The 17960-nt window shown below is 47.8% G+C and overlaps 1 long non-coding RNA gene across 1 annotated transcript; it reads right to left on the reverse strand.

Moving 5' to 3' along the window:
- Positions 1-2684: 2684 nt before the first annotated feature.
- Positions 2685-10913, reverse strand: Gm30911. Its single transcript, XR_390997.3, has 3 exons — positions 10807-10913; positions 6429-6539; positions 2685-3410 (listed from the first exon to the last, which is right to left on the reverse strand). It is a non-coding gene; the product is annotated as a predicted gene, 30911 (long non-coding RNA).
- Between the last annotated feature and the right edge of the window lie 7047 nt (positions 10914-17960).

Below are 17960 nucleotides of genomic sequence, written 5' to 3' on the forward strand. Positions count from 1 at the left end.
AATACCGAATGGCAGAGAAGCACCTGAAAAAATGTTCAACATCCTTAATTATCAGGGAAATGCAAATCAAAGCAACCCTGAGATTCCACCTCACACCAGTCAGAATGGCTAAGATCAAAAATTCAGGTGACAGCAGATGCTGGCGATGATATGGAGAAAGAGGAACACTCCTCCACTGTTGGTGGGATTGCAAGCTTGTACAACCACTCTGGAAATCAGTCTGGCGGTTCCTTAGAAAATTGGACATAGTACTACCGGAGGATCCAGCAATACCTCTTCTGGGTTTTTAAATTTTTATATGTGGGTTTCCTCTTTCCCTCTCCCTCTCTCTCTGGTGTGTGCGTGTGCGTGTGCGTGCGTGTGTGCGTGCGTGCGTGCGTGCGTGCGTGCGTGCGTGCGTGCGTGCGTGTGTGTGTGTGTGTGTGTGTGTGTGTGTGTGTGTGTGTGTTGTGAAGGCCCTACAGAGACCTGACTAGGACATCAGCTCTCCTAGAGCTGAAGTCAGGCAGTTGTGAGATGCCCAGTGTGGGTGCTGGGAAAGAAACTCTTTCATCTGCAAGAGCAGCAGCAGCCTCCTTAACCACCGAGTGTCTAGACACTAGCATCCTTTTTTGTAATTATCAGCTTGGCACAGGCTAGCGCCACCCAAGCCGAGAGCCTCAACCTCGGAACCATTCGGATCAGGTTGCTGCGCTGTGCGGTTCCCTCCGCAGATTGTATTTGGATATAGAACTCCAGGGCTGTGGTTAAACAAAGACCTAAGGGTGGGGTTCTTGTCCTGTCAAAACAGATGCCAGAGGTTCCTTGGGGATGAGAGAAAGCAGCCATCTACAGAGTAAGACATCAGAACTCACCAGACATGGCTGGCAAGATCATGCGGACATGGGCTTTTAGGTTCCAGACTGTGAGAGGACAGTAATCCTTTTGCTAAACATCCGCCCGTGGTGCTCTGTGGTGGTTCTGAGATGACTCGTGCCCAGTGGGTGGGAGGGAGCATCAGAGTCAACTGTCTCCCTGGCAGCCTCAGGAACTCAGAGCCCAGGGCTCTTTCCTTGGTATCTTTGTCTCAGAAGCCATTGAGCATCCCTGGATAGCAGTTTCACCAGGCCCTGCAGAGTCATACAGGGAGGCTGTTCTTCTGTGGCTGGCTCTGTTTGCCTCTGACAGCTCAGGATAGCAGTCTAGGTGGGTGGGTGTGAGGAGGACACGCCTGGAGCCTTATGGTCTTGCAACCTTGGGGACCAGTTACAAGTGAGGACAGGATATGGCACCCAGGCTGCTCTATGGCTTCAGGCCTCCGAGCTTGCAATCCCCCCAGTGTGTTGTTTTGATTTTAGCATCTCCACGGATACAGGTGGCCATGGGCCCTCATGCCCTGAACCACCCTGCTGAGAGGTTCTATTCTGCCCTACAGAGGGATGCTTCAGTCAGTGATGGTGAATCCTCGCTGTGGGGTTGCCTGGATTTAGACTCACCATAGAAGCACATGGAAGTACACAGAAGCATACCCCTGGGTGTGTCTCTTACAGAGTTTCCAGAGAGGTTTAACTGAGGAGAGAAGCCCCTTTGGAGTTTGGCAGACCACATTTTATGGGATGGGAGTCCAGAACAAAGCACAAAAATAAAGCAAGCTAAGGACAAAGTTCATTGCTCTCTGCTTCCTAACAGAGGGCACTATGGAATCAGCTGCCACATGGTCTGGCCACCATGACTACCATGATGACCGTGCTCTTGGGCCATGACCCTGGTTAAATCGTTCTTTTGGTCAAGCATCTTGTCACAGCCACAAGGAAAATAGTCAAGGCAGCAGTCTTCCTCGACTGGCTTCCTGATCTCGGGCTGTCAAGGAAATGTTGTATTGGCAGACACACACTTTGTGAGGCCTTCCTGCTCCTGTGGACTTCCCCGGAGAAGTGGCCTCTCACTTTCATGCATTTTATTCGACAAATATTTACATTTCTGGTTTCTGTACCTGGGCCATGTTCCAGAAGCCGGGGAAGCCGAGGAGCTGCCAGCGACATCTGTGGTTTATGTCGCTTCTTTCTTGCTGGGGGTGGTGCAGTCTACTCATAGACAGGAAGACAGATGTTTATGAGAAAATAAAACAGGGTGCCTCGGTGGTGAGGAGCAGGAGCCAGGGGCTGCTCCTTCAGGTGGGGGAGGATTGATTGTTTCCTGGTTATTAAGGGAAATTAAAACCTCAGCAACTGGGTAAGGATGGTCTGGTTGGCGGTACACCAGGTAGAGAGGAGTCTTGCGGAAGTCCTGACTCGGAGCTGACCATGGTGTAGATCTCAGCCTATGAGGACAGAGAAGCAGAATACAGAGCCCAGGAGGGAGGCAGAGCTAACCTGTGGGCTCTTGGGACAGCTGCGGAACTTAAAACTCCGGATGGATAAAGCTCTGGAGGACAGAGTCTACTCCAGGGGAAAAGGGAGCTGGCTTCCCAGGATCGGGGTGGACTTCCAGGACAATACAGAACCTGTGTCCACCTTCTGCCCATACCCCAACATCTGATGGTTTAATTCCGAACTCCACCTTTGACCTTATTTTGCTTAGCTGGGACCATGTCTGACTAGAAAACAATCCAAGAAAGGATTTGTTTGATTGACGATATTGGTCTTGCTTGGAGCTCGTAGGCCAGGAAGGCAGGCAGAGAGGCTCTGCCTGTAGTAGCTGGGGTTTGGGATTGCAGGGGTTGAGGTGGTAGGGTAGGGAAGTGCTTGGCTTCTCAAGAAGGCAGAACAGAAAACAAAGTACAGAGCCAGGCCAAGCAGGGCAGGTGTCAATCACCTCCGAAGGCCCGCCCCTGCAAACTGCCTGCCTGTGAAAGTTTCTACAACCTCCAAACATCCAGGAGGAAAAGGATTCAAAACATAGGCTGTCAGACCTTTTGGATTCAAACAAACTGCTGCTCTTCTGTTTCTTGTCTCTCTCTGGCCCCCACCCTTGGCTTTTCACTGCTTGGATTCTAGTTGCAACAGTGTAGCCAGAATAGATCCTTCTAGTCTCAGAGCCTTCAGTGGCTTCCGTCAAGTGTTTACAGTGGCTTGCAAGGATAGTGTTGCGGGTATCCTATAATGTGGGGGAGGGTGGAACACTAGTTTAATCTACCTTCTTGATACTCCCACCCTTGATCGCCCACCTCCAAATTTCCCCACTTTAATTCATGGCGGCTACCACCTTTTTGATGGTGTGTGCTGAAGCACAGTAGGGCAGCCTTTATTCAGGTCTTCAGTGGGTGTGCCATGATGGAGTCTCGCAGGGAGAAGGGAGATTCCAGGCGTAGCTCATGCAGCAGGAGTTCCCACCAGAGCTGTTGGATTGGTGTGCGAAGTTGCCAAGAGGAGGTGCCAGGGTCACCAAGCTCACAGCGTTCCTGCTGAAAGCAGGTTGGGGGGATGCCAGATCTGGGGGTGAAGAGAAAGAGGCACCCCATTAGATAAAGTACTGTGTTTTAGCTACCAACCTTGTACGTCACAGTTGTGGGGAGACCCAGGATCAAGTGGATATGAAAAGGGGTGGAGGTGCCCTGTGCTGGGCCCTGGGTAGGTAGGAATTGCTGCTCACATGGCATCAGGCCAGGGACCCCAGGGACAGGCAGAGGGGGTAATAATTGCCTTTTGCTATGGTAGGATAGGAATGCCTGGGCCTCACAGAGATGGAGGGGGGGGGCAAGTATCTAACAGAAGACTGTTAGCCCACCTCACCACACACCCTAGCCTGTGTCCTGGAAGGCTTCAGGGAGTCTCCATACTGTGAGCCATGCTGAAGGTGGTTTCTGGGTAAAGTTGGCCATGGATGAGCCCCAAAGTTGAGCTGGGAAGTTTCATCATGTTTCCTAGGGAACAGACTACAGCTTCCCCCACACTTAATTCACAGCTATCTTTCAATTTTCTTCTATGGACTGCATTTTCACTGTGTTTTCTCCCTGGTCCTCCTGACCTAATTCCAATTTACTTGGCGGGATTTTCTTATTTTCTGCAGTCTCTGACTCTGATACATGAGGCTGTTTTATCACAGGGCGATTTTAATCTTCATGCAGAGACTTTCTGTGGATTCCCATTTTCTGGGTTTCCTTTGAGTCTCAGCCAGGGCCTGTGTGAGGCGCCTGGACTCCTCTAGCTCTTTGTTGAATTATTTAAGCTTCTTCTTTGGTATTCTCTTTGTGTTGGTCCATGAGCTTTCTTGCCAGAGGGATAGCTTGTGTGGTGAGCTGATGGCCTACTGAGTGTCAGGTACAGGTGGCATTGTGGGAAGAAGCTGAGTGTGTACAGGGTTGCCCAAGGGGAGCCTCTGTCAGCAGGGCCACAGAACACTCACAGGATCTAAGACAGATACAAACACCGTAGGCAATAGTTGCCTGGATGTTTTGAAGGGAGAGTTCTAAACAGACAGGTAGCAGTGAGCACATGGATTTCTCAGTGTAGTGGAGAATCCAGCAGTATTGACATTTCATTCACTGAGCCCAAAAGATTTTGCTAGGTATTGTACTCTGTGTTGAGAAGATAGAAAGGGAGCCAAACTATGATCCATACGCCTTCTATCCATTAATCCACTCAGCTGTATATCTACCCACAGGTCCTCTGTCCTACAATACATCCATGTATGTATGTATGTATCTATGTATGTATGCATGCATGCACCTACTTATTTATCTACCACAGTATTAGTTACATTTCTGTTACCACAACAAAAGACCATGTCTAAGGCAATTTATAGAGAGGGTTCCATAGGGTTAGTTCATGACTGTCATGGCAGCGAGCATGGCACCGGGCAAGTGGGCATGGTGCTGAAGCAGTAGATAAGAGCATGCATTCCCACTCACAGGTTGGAGGCAGAAACACAGGGAGGGAAGGAAGAAGAGAGAAAGGGAGAGACTGAGGTATTGAAGTGGCATGGGCTTTTGAAACCTCTGAGTCTGTCCCCATCGACCCATGTCCTACAACAAGGCCATATCCCCTGATCCTTAAAAAAAAATCCACTAGGTGGGAACCAAGCCTCCCCATCTATGAGCCTCTGAAGGTCATTCTCATTCAAACCACCACAGTCACTCATCTATCACCTCCCTAATTACTCATCCACACAGCTTCCACTTACCAACTTTTCATCCATCAGTCCAACCGACCCATCCATCCATCCATCCACCCATCATCTACCTCTCAATAATCCATCGATCTACCCAATTGACCCATCTGTCCATCCATCCATCCATCCATCCATCCATCCATCCATCATGCAGCCATCCAGTTCATCCATCATCCATCCATCCATCCATCCATCCACCCACTCATCTACCCATCCATCCATCTATCCATCCACCCATTATCTACTTCTCAATAATCTATTCATTGATCTATCCAATTGACCCATCCATCCATCATGCAGCCATCCATTCATCCACCTGTCAATCCATCCTTTATAAATCCATCTATCCATCCATCCATCAGTCCACCCATCATCCATTCACCTATCATCTATCCATCCATTCATTAACCCATCCATCATCCTTCCACCTGTCAGTCCATCCTTCATCTATTCAGCATCCATCCATCCATCCATCCATCCATCCATCCATCCATCTATCCATCCACCCATCGTCCATCCACCCATCAGTCCATCTACCCACCATTCATCCACCTACTCATCCATGCTGTACCTTCACACCACATACTTATCCACTCATCTATCAGTCATCATTCATCAATTCACTCTCTCATTCTTCCACTTAACTACCCAGTAGTCCATGCAGCCACCCATCTGTTCATTAACCATGTACTTATCATCTAAGCATTCATCCATCCATTTACCCACCCATATAACCCATCCATCCATGCACTGTCTAGTATACATTTACCCATCAACCCATCCATCTAGTCTCCCATTCATCCATCTCTCCACTCATTTACTATTGCATCCACACACTACTCATCCATCCATAACCCACTCATGCATGCATCTGTATATCAATCTGTAACTTCTCTTTCCATCTATCTACATGTCATTACCCACCCCTCTGTCTGGTCATCCATCTACTACCTTTACGCTATACATTCTTTCACTCGACCTGGATGTAGCTGTAAAATAAAAGAGCTTGAATATTTTATGAGCAACATAAGTGAGATTAGCTTACAACAAACAAACAAACAGTCAAACAAACCAACCCCAGGATGCTATCCAAACGACCAGGAGTCACCCCAAAATAACAAAGGTGGTAATAGACGGTGATGACATATACAGGAAGTAAAATAGAATAATGGGATGTAGAGGTAAACTGGGACAGCAGATGGTTTCCCCAACAAAATCCCTACCTTTCCCCAAAGTACATGTGAGGGACAGGACTACTTCCATGGGGATGTGTGCTATGCATGGGTTTGGGCTCCTGAGGATGAGTACTGATGTCTGTCACTCAAAAGCAGGGGACTCACCAGCTGGTGTTTTCCATCCTCCAGGACAAAGGCTGCATGACTCAGAGTGCTGGCCAGCAGTCAGCTAGCTTGAAGGACAGTCTAAGCCAGCCCCCATTTTTCTTTTCTTGGCTGCGCAAATCAATAAAGGATTAGACTCTGCTCTTGTCATTGACATTGATTGATTTTAGAATTTCAAAGGATGTTAATTTTAAGATGGCAGCATTTGGGAACATTTCATTATCTCCCATTAGAACATGGAGAGCACCAAGTATTTTAATCTGGGGGACTGAATTATTTAGGATCTGGCGTTGACGTGCCTAATGAAATACGCTTCCTCTTTCTTTGGGGGTTCCATATCTGGCTATGGAAATTATTCATTAACACAGAGCGAGTGAGCGAGAGAGAGTGCCCTTCTATTAGGGCCATTAAAGTGTTCTATTACTGATGATCTATAAAGGGAAAAACACCGATCAGATTCTACCAGGCACACAGGAACACTGGGAATATCATTAATTTTAATGATCTGGTTCAAAATCGCAAAGCCATTAAAATAAAACTTCAAGTTTCGGGGAGGGGGTGCAAAGGAAATTATACTCTAAATGATTGGTAACGAGTGGGAAATATTTAAATCATGCTAAATTGACCTTAAAGTCTTGCCTAATACTCTCATCAGGCACACATTATTTTGGTTCATTTCATGTTGTCCCAGCCTGGCCAGGCCTCTTTCCTCTCTGAGAATCAAACTCCTTAGAACAGAACATGGTTGGTTTGTCTTTGCTATGGCTCATGCTCTCTGGTCTGCTGGCTTAAATTGGCCTGGGAATGGTGCAAGGTGGAGGGACTGTCTTTGTTAGGGTTTCCATTGCTGTAAAGAGACACCACGACCAAGGCAACTCTTACAAAGGACAACATTTAATTGAGGTTGGCTTGCTGGTTCTAAGGTTCAGTCTGTTATCATCAGGGCAGGAAGTATGACAGCATTTAGGCAGGCATGGTGCTGGAGGAGCTGAGAGTTCTGCATCCTTTCCCAAAGTCAAACAGGAGAAGGCTGACTCCTACATAGCTAGGAGGAGGGTCTCAAAGCCCAACCCTACGGTGACACACTTCTTCCAACAAGGCCACAACTACTCCAACAAGGCCATACATCCTAATAGTGCCACTCCTTGGGCCAAGCATAGTGAAACTACCACAATCCACTCCTTGGCCCCCATAGGCTTGTTCAAACATATGAGACTGTGGGGGCCATACCTAAACATAGCATAATGAAAAATACATTTAGTTCAACTTCAAAAGGCCCCATAGTCTATAACAGTCTCAACAATGTTAAAAATCCAACATTCAAAGTCTTTTCTGAGATTCATTCAATTTAGCTGTAATCTCCTATAAAGTCAAAATCAAAAAGCAGATCACATACCTTAAACATCATAGGATATGCATTATCATTCCAAAACATCATACTGAGGAAATACTGGACCGAACAAGACCAAAAGCCAGCTGGACAAACTCCAAACTCTGCATTGCTATGTCTGATGTCAAAGCGGTCTTCAGATCTCCAACTCCTTTCATCTTTGTTTGACTGCAGCAAGCCACTTCCTGTTAGCAGCTTTCTTTGGCAGGTATCTTATGGCTTTGGCATCTCTAACATCTTGGGGTCTTCAAGGCAACTTCAACACTACAGCTTCTTGTTCCAATGTCTGGGGTCCTCACAGGATCTTCTGGGCTTGGGCCACTTCTCCAATTTTGCCCACTGTAGCACTCTAGGCTCTTGTGATTCCACTCCACTGCTGCTGCTATTCTTGGTGATCATCCCATGGTACTGGCATCTCCAATATGCTGGGGTCTTCTGCTGCAACTAGGCTTCACCAACAGCCTTTCATAGACCCTTTTCATGATGCCAAGCCTCAACTTCTTTGCATGACCCTTTCAGTCCTGAGCTGTCAACTGAAACTGAAGCTGTTCTTTCACCAATGGCCTTCCATGGCCTCTCACAGTGCCAAGCCTCAGCTGCTCTCCATGAGCCCTTCATGCCTTCAAAACCAGTACCATCTGGGTTACCCTTACACATTACCAAGTCCAGCTGCAGCTCGAGGTACAACCCTGGCTCTCTCTGGAACACAGCTTCTTTGTGCTCTCTGAAAACACTTCTCATAAGATTTCACCTCAGTGATGCTAGCCTTTTCTTAATCTTAAGTGATGCTAGCTAATTTCTTAGCTCCAGCAAGCAGCATCAATTGTCCCAGTAGTCCCTTCTATTCTTAACTCTACAGCCAGAGCCACATGGTGAAGCTGCTGAGTTCTGCTGCTTGCTGGGGCTGGAGCATGGCCTCCTTGTTCTCCAGCTTCCTGTTTTCTAACTCTTTCACTGCCTAAGCTTGGCTGTCCTGGAACTTGCTTTGTAGACTGACTTTGAACTCAGAGATCTGCATGGCTTTATCTCCTGAATGCTGGGATTAAAGCTTTTTCTTTACCTCCAACTTGTTCTGTATCAGGCTGGCTTTGAATTCAGAGATCTGCTTGTCTCTGTCTCCTGGGACTAACGGCATGTGCCACCATCCCTGGTCCTAAGCTTTTCATGGCCACTATTCCTCAAGATCCTGTGTCCTCCATTTTAGAATGTAGTTCATTCCAGATTAAAAGTCCAAATGAAAGCAATAATCAGATAATAACAATGCCTAGAAAAAAACTATTCATTGGTCAACAGCAAACCCAAACAATAAGCTTAGCAGGATGGGTCCTTGCCCTGAGGTCTCCGATCTCTTAATGTGTTAATCTCCTTGAACACAGGATTCAGCTCCATTCTATTTCTGTGCCCCTTTATTCTTTGAACTATAGATTTTGCACTTTTCCTTTCGAAGCTTGCTACACTTGATCAAAATCCGCTTCGTGATACTAAACCAGAGAACAAAGTCTATGTTGGGCTTTTTTGAGGCTTCCTTTGTCAGTGCAATTAATATACATCTCTTTACCTTAGCCTCAGGCAGTCTCTTCAGATAAGGACAAAAAACAGCCACATTCTTCATCCACATACCACACAGTCTCTAGGACACATACTGAAATTCTTCTACACTGAAACCTCTTGGGTCGGGTCTGCACAGTTCAAATCACTCTCAGCAACAAAGTCTTCCGTATTCCCATGAGGATGGACCAATTAAGCCCCACTTAAAGCATTCCACTGTTTTTCAAAGTCTCAAAATCCACATTCTTCCAAACAAAAGCATGGTCAGGTCTATCACAGCAATATTCCAGACTGCGGTTATCAACTTCTGTCTTAGTTAGGGTTCCATTGCTATAAAGAGACAGCATGACCAAGGCGACTCTAATAAAGGACAACATTTAATTGAGACTGGCCTACTGATTCTGAGGTTCAATCCATTATTATCATGGCAGGAAGCATGGCAGCATCCAGGCAGGCATGGCACTGGAGGAACTGAGAGCTCTACATCTTGTTCCAAAGTCAAACAGGGGAAGGCTGGCTGTCATGTGGCTAGGAGGAGGGTTTCAAAGCCTATCCACACAGTGACACACTACCTCCAACATGGCCATACGTCCTAATAGTGCCATTCCCTGGGCCAAGCATATTCAAACCACCACAGGAATCCTCAGCTTTTCACAAATTTAGAGACCTGTTCATGGAACAGCTTGACTCTGACTACTTCAGAGAGGGCTCATGGAAGCCATAGTTTATATGTAGAACCTTGGACGCTCCAGACTATGTGACATAGGGACACATGGCTTCTCCTTCTTGGGCTCTGTGGTCAGGGAGATAGGAGATCTGTAGAATGTATTAGGTGAGTTGTAATGACTCTCATGGAACAGAGGAGTCACCAAATTGAGGTTAAATGGATCAACCAAAGGGTGCAGGGATGGGAAATTAGAAGGGCCTGTGGCCCATGGCCAATGTCACCAGTGTCCAGGGCCCAGCCTCTGGCCTCTAAAGGCATAAGGGTTGAGTGAAGAAAAAAAAATCAGACATCAAAGTCTGATGGGCTTCTAGCATGTGACCTGGGCAGCCAGCTTTGTGTTTGAGAGAACTCCCTTCGTACTCTTTGGGACTGAGCTTAAATGCCACCTCCTCTGGGAGGGCTCCCAGGGCCGTCCTTTGCTCGCAGGAAGGGACTCTCCTCTCTTACCCATCTTCCTCTGTGGTCCTGCCCTAATCCTCAGGGGTATTTGCAACCATGGTTCATCCCTTACGTATCATCTGCCCGACTGTTAGCTGATTATTCCCTGTGAACAAAGGCTTCACATTTTTATTTTAAAAATTTTCTGGTCCCTACTGCTCACCAACTACTCTTGTCTCTAGTGTGTGCTCACCAGTACTGAGGACACACAGGCACCTAAAACTACGCTGAGTGAACGCAGCTTGGGGAATGGGTGTAAACACACCTTTGCTTACCTATAGGGGTAGTGAGCAGTTCCTGTCAAGGTTGGTGTCCTAGCTGCCCTAGAATTCCAGGCGGCAGAGTTCCCAGCAGTGATGACAATGGATGCCGTCTATGTTTCTACAAGCCATTCTTTTTCCTTAGATTCATATTTGTCCTCTTTGCAGGTCACCATGGCAACTCTTCTTCTAAGTAACCGGAGAATTCCCACTTAAACTGTGACTAAGACATGGAGAAGTCAAGAGGCACAACTAGAGCCCCGCACGACACATGTGTGCAGCCACAGGGCTCGAGTCTCAGCGTTTCTCCACCTACTCCACTCTCCCTTGCAGCTCAACTCACAGGCTTCTCCCGTCCTGTGGATTTTCCGTACACTTAAAGTGGGCTAGCAATAATGAGAGAGATCAGGAAGGGAAGGGAAGTCACCGAGAGGTCAGAATGAAAATCCCGTTCAGATGGACTTTGTCATTCTGGATCCGACGTCAGGAAGTTTAACGCCAGGGTGTTTGTGGTCAGCATGGTTAAAACACAGTACAAAGTGGGAAAAGATTTCCAGACAACCATCATTCCATTCCAAGTGAAGAGTAAAGCTTAAGTGGTGACCGCATAGAGACTCCTACACGAAGTACATGTGACCATGAGGGTGAAATCTAGTGTAGTCTCTGACAGCATAGAGGTCAGCAGGCCATAAAATACATATGGCATCTTAACCCCTAAGGATGGGGTTAATGGATAAAGGTCTGGTGGGGAGGAGTCTGGAACAATCGTTCTGGGGGATTGTTTGAGGTCTGCCTCTATGGCCAAAGGTGGGAGAGGTCTGCCTCCAAAGACAGCAGAGAGGTCACCAGATCACTAACAACATCCATTCCCAGACTTCTGGGCAGGAAAACAGGCTGATTATCTCTTCCATTGAGGAGAGGCCCCTTGGTGCTTAACATTCCTGGTTCCCTCCTGTCCCCAACACAATCAATTTCACAGTCCACTGTTTGGATTCAGCACATGGTTGTTCTATGTGGTATTACTTTTTTCTGCCCTCTATACGCTTATATGCATGCATGCTGGAGGTTGTTCTCTGCGCTGCCTCTTCTGCATGGGTGCGATGCATGTGACCCATAGTTTTGGTAGGGGCAAGTAGAATCCATTACAGAGCCTAAGGCATATGATCATGGGTCAAGATTAGCAGAGTGTGGGGTTACACGGCTCTGTGTGACTCCAGCAGGGTTCCAGGCATCGATACTAGCGCCATGCTGGGTGTCCCTCCTGGAACTTCCATGAGGGTGAACATATAAAACCCCAGGGGCTCCAGACCACCCTTAGCCAAGAACTAGTCAGTGCAAGGTGTTGCAAGGGGGCGGGGCTTGGGACAGGTAAGTCTTCTAATGTGAGAACTGGCTTCAGTCAGCCTGCTTGGACCTAGAGTTATTGGGACATGCTTTTAGATAACCGTTTTTAATCACCTGGCCTTTCATGAACCCAGCTACTGGCCACTGATCTGTGAATAAGACCAGGGAACTCATGCCCATGCTTACCCATGGAGTAATGTTGGTATAAGTTAGCATATTCTGGGATGGTTTGTTATACAGCACAGCCAACTTATATATACCAGTTAGCTGAACATGTGCCAGGGGCCTAAACTCAGGCCTGCCATCACTGTAGGGCACACGGTCTGCTGTGGTTTGAACCTGGCTTGATCGTTATTATCAGTGAGTGCGACCAGCCCCTTTCCACTCTTGGTTTTCATCTTTTTTCTTTTTAATTAATTAATTTATTTATTTTCTGTATGTGAGTACACTGTTGCTCTCTTCACACATACCAGAAGAGGGCATCAGATCCATTTACAGATGATTTTGAGTCACCATGTGGTTGCTGGGAATCGAACTCAGGACCTCTGGAAGAGCAGTCACTGCTCCTAACCGCTGAGCCATCTCTCCAGCCCCTGGGTTTACATCTTATCACATGATCTCTCCTTGCATGGTGAGCTTCTGTCACTATGCCCTCCACAGTGGCAGGAGAGAGGCAGGGGAGGACTTTGCGGTGCTATGTAGACTTTAAGCCTCTACAAGGGCGATCTACACATAAACTTTTCTCTAGATACTATCCAGCATTTTGCTATGACACCTGAAACAGGGGCTAATACAGGGGCTCAGGTGTAGTATAAATTAATCCTGGACTCAACTGTGTATGTGATTAACCCAGATCATGAGAAGTCTGAGTAAATTTCCTGGGGATGAGAGAGAGAGTATAATTTGAGTCTAGACTTGGGAAACTCCTTAGGAACATCCTTCTGATGCCACAGATCAGCCATGGGGATGAGGGAGGGTCCAGGGGGTATGAATGTTAAGGGTGCTCTCTTAGCCTCCTGCTTCACGGTTCCATCTCTAGGAGGTGAAAGGCAGGCAGGCACAAGCCTTCCCTCAGTCCTTTTGGCCAAACCCAAAAGATTCTTTAGAGAGACCTTGGTCATTATTGACTATAATTGTAACAGGATGAACCAGTCAACTGGATTTAAAACCAGATTTGAAAGGATGTGGTAGAGGCAGTTAATTAAAAGATGGGCTGCGTCACGTTCGCGGAATTGACATGAAGAGCTATTTGCGCAAGGAAAATCAGTCATTTTCAATTAGCATGGAATAAGAAATGGCTCGTGTCAATTAATATTATATAATTACGAGTGTAGAGAATGTTCTCAGTGGGAGGCAGGGAAGAGGCCTTCTGCTACCCAGTGAGGGGCTCCCTGGAGCTGGGAGTCCCCATCGCTCCATCCATCGGGCTAGTCTGGGAACCTTGGACACTGCCAGATAACAGCAGAACATGGTAGTAGTTAGTGCATGCCAGGCATGGATCAGAGTGGCTGGGTCCCCTCTGAGAAGAGTGTGAGGGGCCTGTCTCCTGAGTACTGTCTGGTGCCCAGCAGCAGCCTCGATCAAATCTGGATGCCATGAGATTGTTGCTACATCCCTGGCAGGAAGCACACTGCTCAGAGCTTAATGGATCATGGGACCCATGAGCACAAGATGCAGAGGAAGTACCCAGAAATTTCAGTCGTTTGGAAGTTTGAAGTGACCTTATTTACTCTGAATACACACACGCACACGCACACACACACACACACACACACACACACGCACAGGAATGCATGTATGGAGAGGTTCATCTCGGGAGTTTACAGACCCAGGTTCTGGGGTTTCTTGCTTAGGGGTTTGCACCGTTCCCAGCCTCTAGATGTAGCACCCCGTCACCTCTAAAGACCCACAATCATGTCTATGCCTGCACCTCTGGAGCAGATGGCAAGGTGGGATTGGACAGATGTGGAGTGCTGGTCTCCTCAGGAAGATGATGGAGGCTTCGCGTAGGCGAGAGAAACACCTAGGCTTGCTGGTGTCCTTCAAATGAGAAATGCCTCAGCTAGTGTTTCCTGAGCATGCACAGATCCTAAGACTGCTGAAGGGCTCCCGGGGTCTTGGCTGGCTCATTCTCAAAGCCCTTTGGGGTATATAGACAATAGAGACTTCATCAGAGGAGTTGCCTTTCCTTGTAGCCTCCAACCATTTATGAGTTTGCTGCTCCTGTGGCTGGGAACCCGAGCATTCCTTGGGACCCCGGGGCTGAGCCTCTGCTGCTGGAACAGGGATCTTCATTAGAATGGGAGCAGGGTCAGGACTACATACAGCAAACCAAGCAGCTCAAGGGTCCAGGAGTGGGGTGACCAGGCTGCAAAGGGTCCCTCTGTAAGCCAAAGGCTCAGGTCCCAGCTGCATCTCCAGGCCAGAGTGGCTCTACTTGGCAGGAGCTGGGGATTGTAACCCTGCAACAGCGAGTCCTCTGTATTGTGTCTTTCCACACAACTCTGTTCTTCTTGGCATGTTAGGTGCCAAGATTGCAGTAGATAACAGCCTGGCGCCTCTCCTCAGCTCAGAACTGACTTGGTGAGATCCCTTAGACCAAAGCACCCCCGTTGGGGTTGGCAAGGAGCAGTGGGTACCCAGTTTCTCTGGTGGAGCACCCCCGCTTGCAGGTTGGAGCTGGCCAGGTGCATGCATCTTGCTGAGCCTTTGTTGAACACCCTTCATGTACCCCACTGTTCTGCAGTTTTGTTTCACCAGGCAGATTGCCTGAAACCAGGACTGTTCACAATAAGGGGCTTTTATTTATTTTGGGGAGAAATACTGACATTTCCTAAAATAGTGGTCTTTTATTCAATTGGCAGTAAATTCAGGAGCTGTTAAACACGATTTGTGCCCAGTGGGTGGCAGCTAGGGACAGAGCTTTTTGTCTGCCTGCGTGCTGGGGGAGCAGGCTCTTTTCCACAAGTATTTTGGTCCTGAGCCTTCCTGCGGCTCAGGGGATGCTGGCTGCAGTGTCCCTCCTGTCAGACTGGGGCTCACCGCTCTGCCACCGCTCGGCTCGGTTTAATTTCCTTTTCTTTGAAAAGAAATATTCTTCGCTCATTTATCCACCTTTTTTTTTTTTTTTTTGGCAAGACGTGAGTCACAGATGAAAGCAAACAAACAAAAAAGATGGGAGAAAAAAAAAAAAAAAAAACCCTACCCGAAAGCCAGGCTTCCTGTTTTTGAGGCAGAGCAGCGGAGTTTGTTCAAACAGCAGGTAATGGATCAGGTGCTGTGGAGAGACTGTGTCTGAGCGGCCGTGGTGCTGGAAACAGCTAGAAAGTTCTTGGGAAGAGAGGCAAGGAAGAAAACACCGAAAGGTACTCTGCACACATGTGTGTATGTGTGCTTATGTGCAAACCGGACATGCATGGGCATGAATGTGTGTGCCCGTGCTGGAGGTCAAGTTGGATGTCTTCCTGGATTGTCCTCTGCCTCAAAGATCGGGTTGCTCACTCATTGACTAGACTGGTTGGTTGGAAAATGAAAACTCTGGGGGTCCCCTGTCTCTTCCAACCTTGGCTAGGGTCACATATGTGTTCAACCATGTACATATCCATACATGTGCACAAGCAGGCCTGCCTCTTTCTTGTGTCCCCAGCAGGTTCTGAGAAGCTGAACTCAGTGCTTCACATTTACGATGAAACCACCTCCCCAGCTCCTCGAAAGGATGTCCTAGTAGAGTGCCACAGCATGCCTTCTGCAGTTATTTCTATTAAGCAGCTGCAGGACACGGTCAGCTACAGTCCTGTGATGGCCATCTTCCTGCATGGCCTCCCCCCCCCCCCGGCAGCTGCAGATGGGCACAGATACCCAACTGAAATGCACACCAATGATGAAAAGGGGACAACACTTCCTTGTCACTCCTGAAAACCCGCTAGGGGTAGAAGGCTATGGTGTCTGCCAGCACACTGACCCAGTCTGCAGCAATAGTGTGGATACCTTTGGGGGAGACAAAGTGAGCAGATACCTCTGTGTACAAAGCCATTTATTAGCAGAATGGGTAATTCTTTGCTTTGATTCTTTCCTTTTTCAAGGCTCCATGAAATCCTTTGAAAAGGACCGAAGGAGGTACTGGTCCATCTGCTGATCTATGTATCTGCAGCAGTGCTCTGGGGAGCACTGGGCTTTGGAGAGACTCAGTGGGGAAAGTCCATGGAAGGCAGTGGGCAGAGACAAGAGAACCGGTACAGAGGACTGACGTCCCTTCAGAGGCTGGCCATAGAGACGGTCCTCCATTAAGGCCTCCAGAGGAATGGCAGGCCTGCTGACCCCTGATCCAGGATTCCACTGCTTCAGGCACCCAGTGTGTGTGTGGTGTGAGGGGTCCCCCTGAGCCTTATTCACATCCTTCATCTCCAGTGAACTGTACAATGGCTTCCAGCCCCCAGGTTTCCCATATAGACCTTGAGCATGCTCCCTATAAACAGCTGGCAAAGTCCCCTCAACATGGATCCCTGTGGGACCTGTCCTATCTGGTGACTGGCTGTGCTCCAGCCACAAACGCTGTTTTTTTTTCTTTTTTCTTTATATTATGAATTCGAGACGTCTTTATAAAGCCTAAGAGAATCACCCTGCTGGATTAGAACAATTGACTGATGCCTGTTCGTGCTCTCCATCCTTGTGTCTATTTCCCAAGGGTTGTTGTCTGTCTCCCTTACTTCCATCCCCTGTACCCTCTTCCCTCCCACCCCTATCCCTCCCATCTTGACCTTGATAATCAAAAGTCCACACTTCCCTAAATACTACTTTTTGTTTGTTTTCCACTTCTGCATGCATGTGTATCTGTGGTGCACATATTTGATTTATGACATGTGTATCTGTGTTATACATGTATGGTGTATGGCACATGTATCTGTGGTATACGTGTATGCTGTATGGCATGTCTATCTGTGGTATACATGTATGGTATATGGCATGTGTATCTATGGTATACATGTCTGGTGTATGATGTGTATCTGTGGTATACATGTTTGGTGTATGGCATGTGTATCTGTGATACACATGTATGGTGTATGCACAGGGCTAAGTGGGTGTCAGGTGACCTGTTCTATCACTCTCTACTGTTCCCCCAAGACAGGATCTCTCACAGAACTCGGAGCACTTAACCCGCAAGCCTCTGTGATACTCGTGACTCCACCCCAGACCCCTACTTCTAGAATTACAGACACCAGACTTTCAACACGTTTGCTGGAGATTTGAACTCAGATCCTCCTGTCTGTGCAGTGAGTGTTCTTGCCCTGGTTTCTGCTTCTCCTTTTTAACTTCAGCTCGTTCTCCCTGGATCCTCCCCTGGAAGATGAGGATTCTACTACATGCCCTGTTTCTCTCTCCTGTCCAGCCAGTGAACACATGCTTAGACTCACACAGACACAGAGAAACACAGAGAGAACCCCTGCCCCTCCTTCCAGGAGTATAATTTGTGGTTAGATCAATATCCATCATTTGCATAATTATGTAATTATTATTCACAGCTGAGCCTCAAAGTAGCGCCATGATTACATTTCCGTTCCTGATGTACTCCGTGCTTCCCCAGAATGAATAACGACCAGGGCTGTCACCTGCTCTGTGGGCCCATGCCTCCCAGCCTACCCACCAGACTGAGCTCTCACATGGTCAGCCAGCGCCCATGTTATTTTCCTGGACTGCAGTCCTCCCTGTTTCTCCTTCCTCCCACGTGGGGTTTTGATGGCGGCTGGGATCAGTTGCCCAACTGTGACTCCTGCCGCCACCTCCTGTTTTCTGGAACCTGACTCTCCTCTCATAGTCCCAGGGTCCCA

Source organism: Mus musculus, chromosome 4 (assembly GCF_000001635.26).
Source record: "Mus musculus strain C57BL/6J chromosome 4, GRCm38.p6 C57BL/6J".
Taxonomy (NCBI): domain Eukaryota; kingdom Metazoa; phylum Chordata; class Mammalia; order Rodentia; family Muridae; genus Mus; species Mus musculus.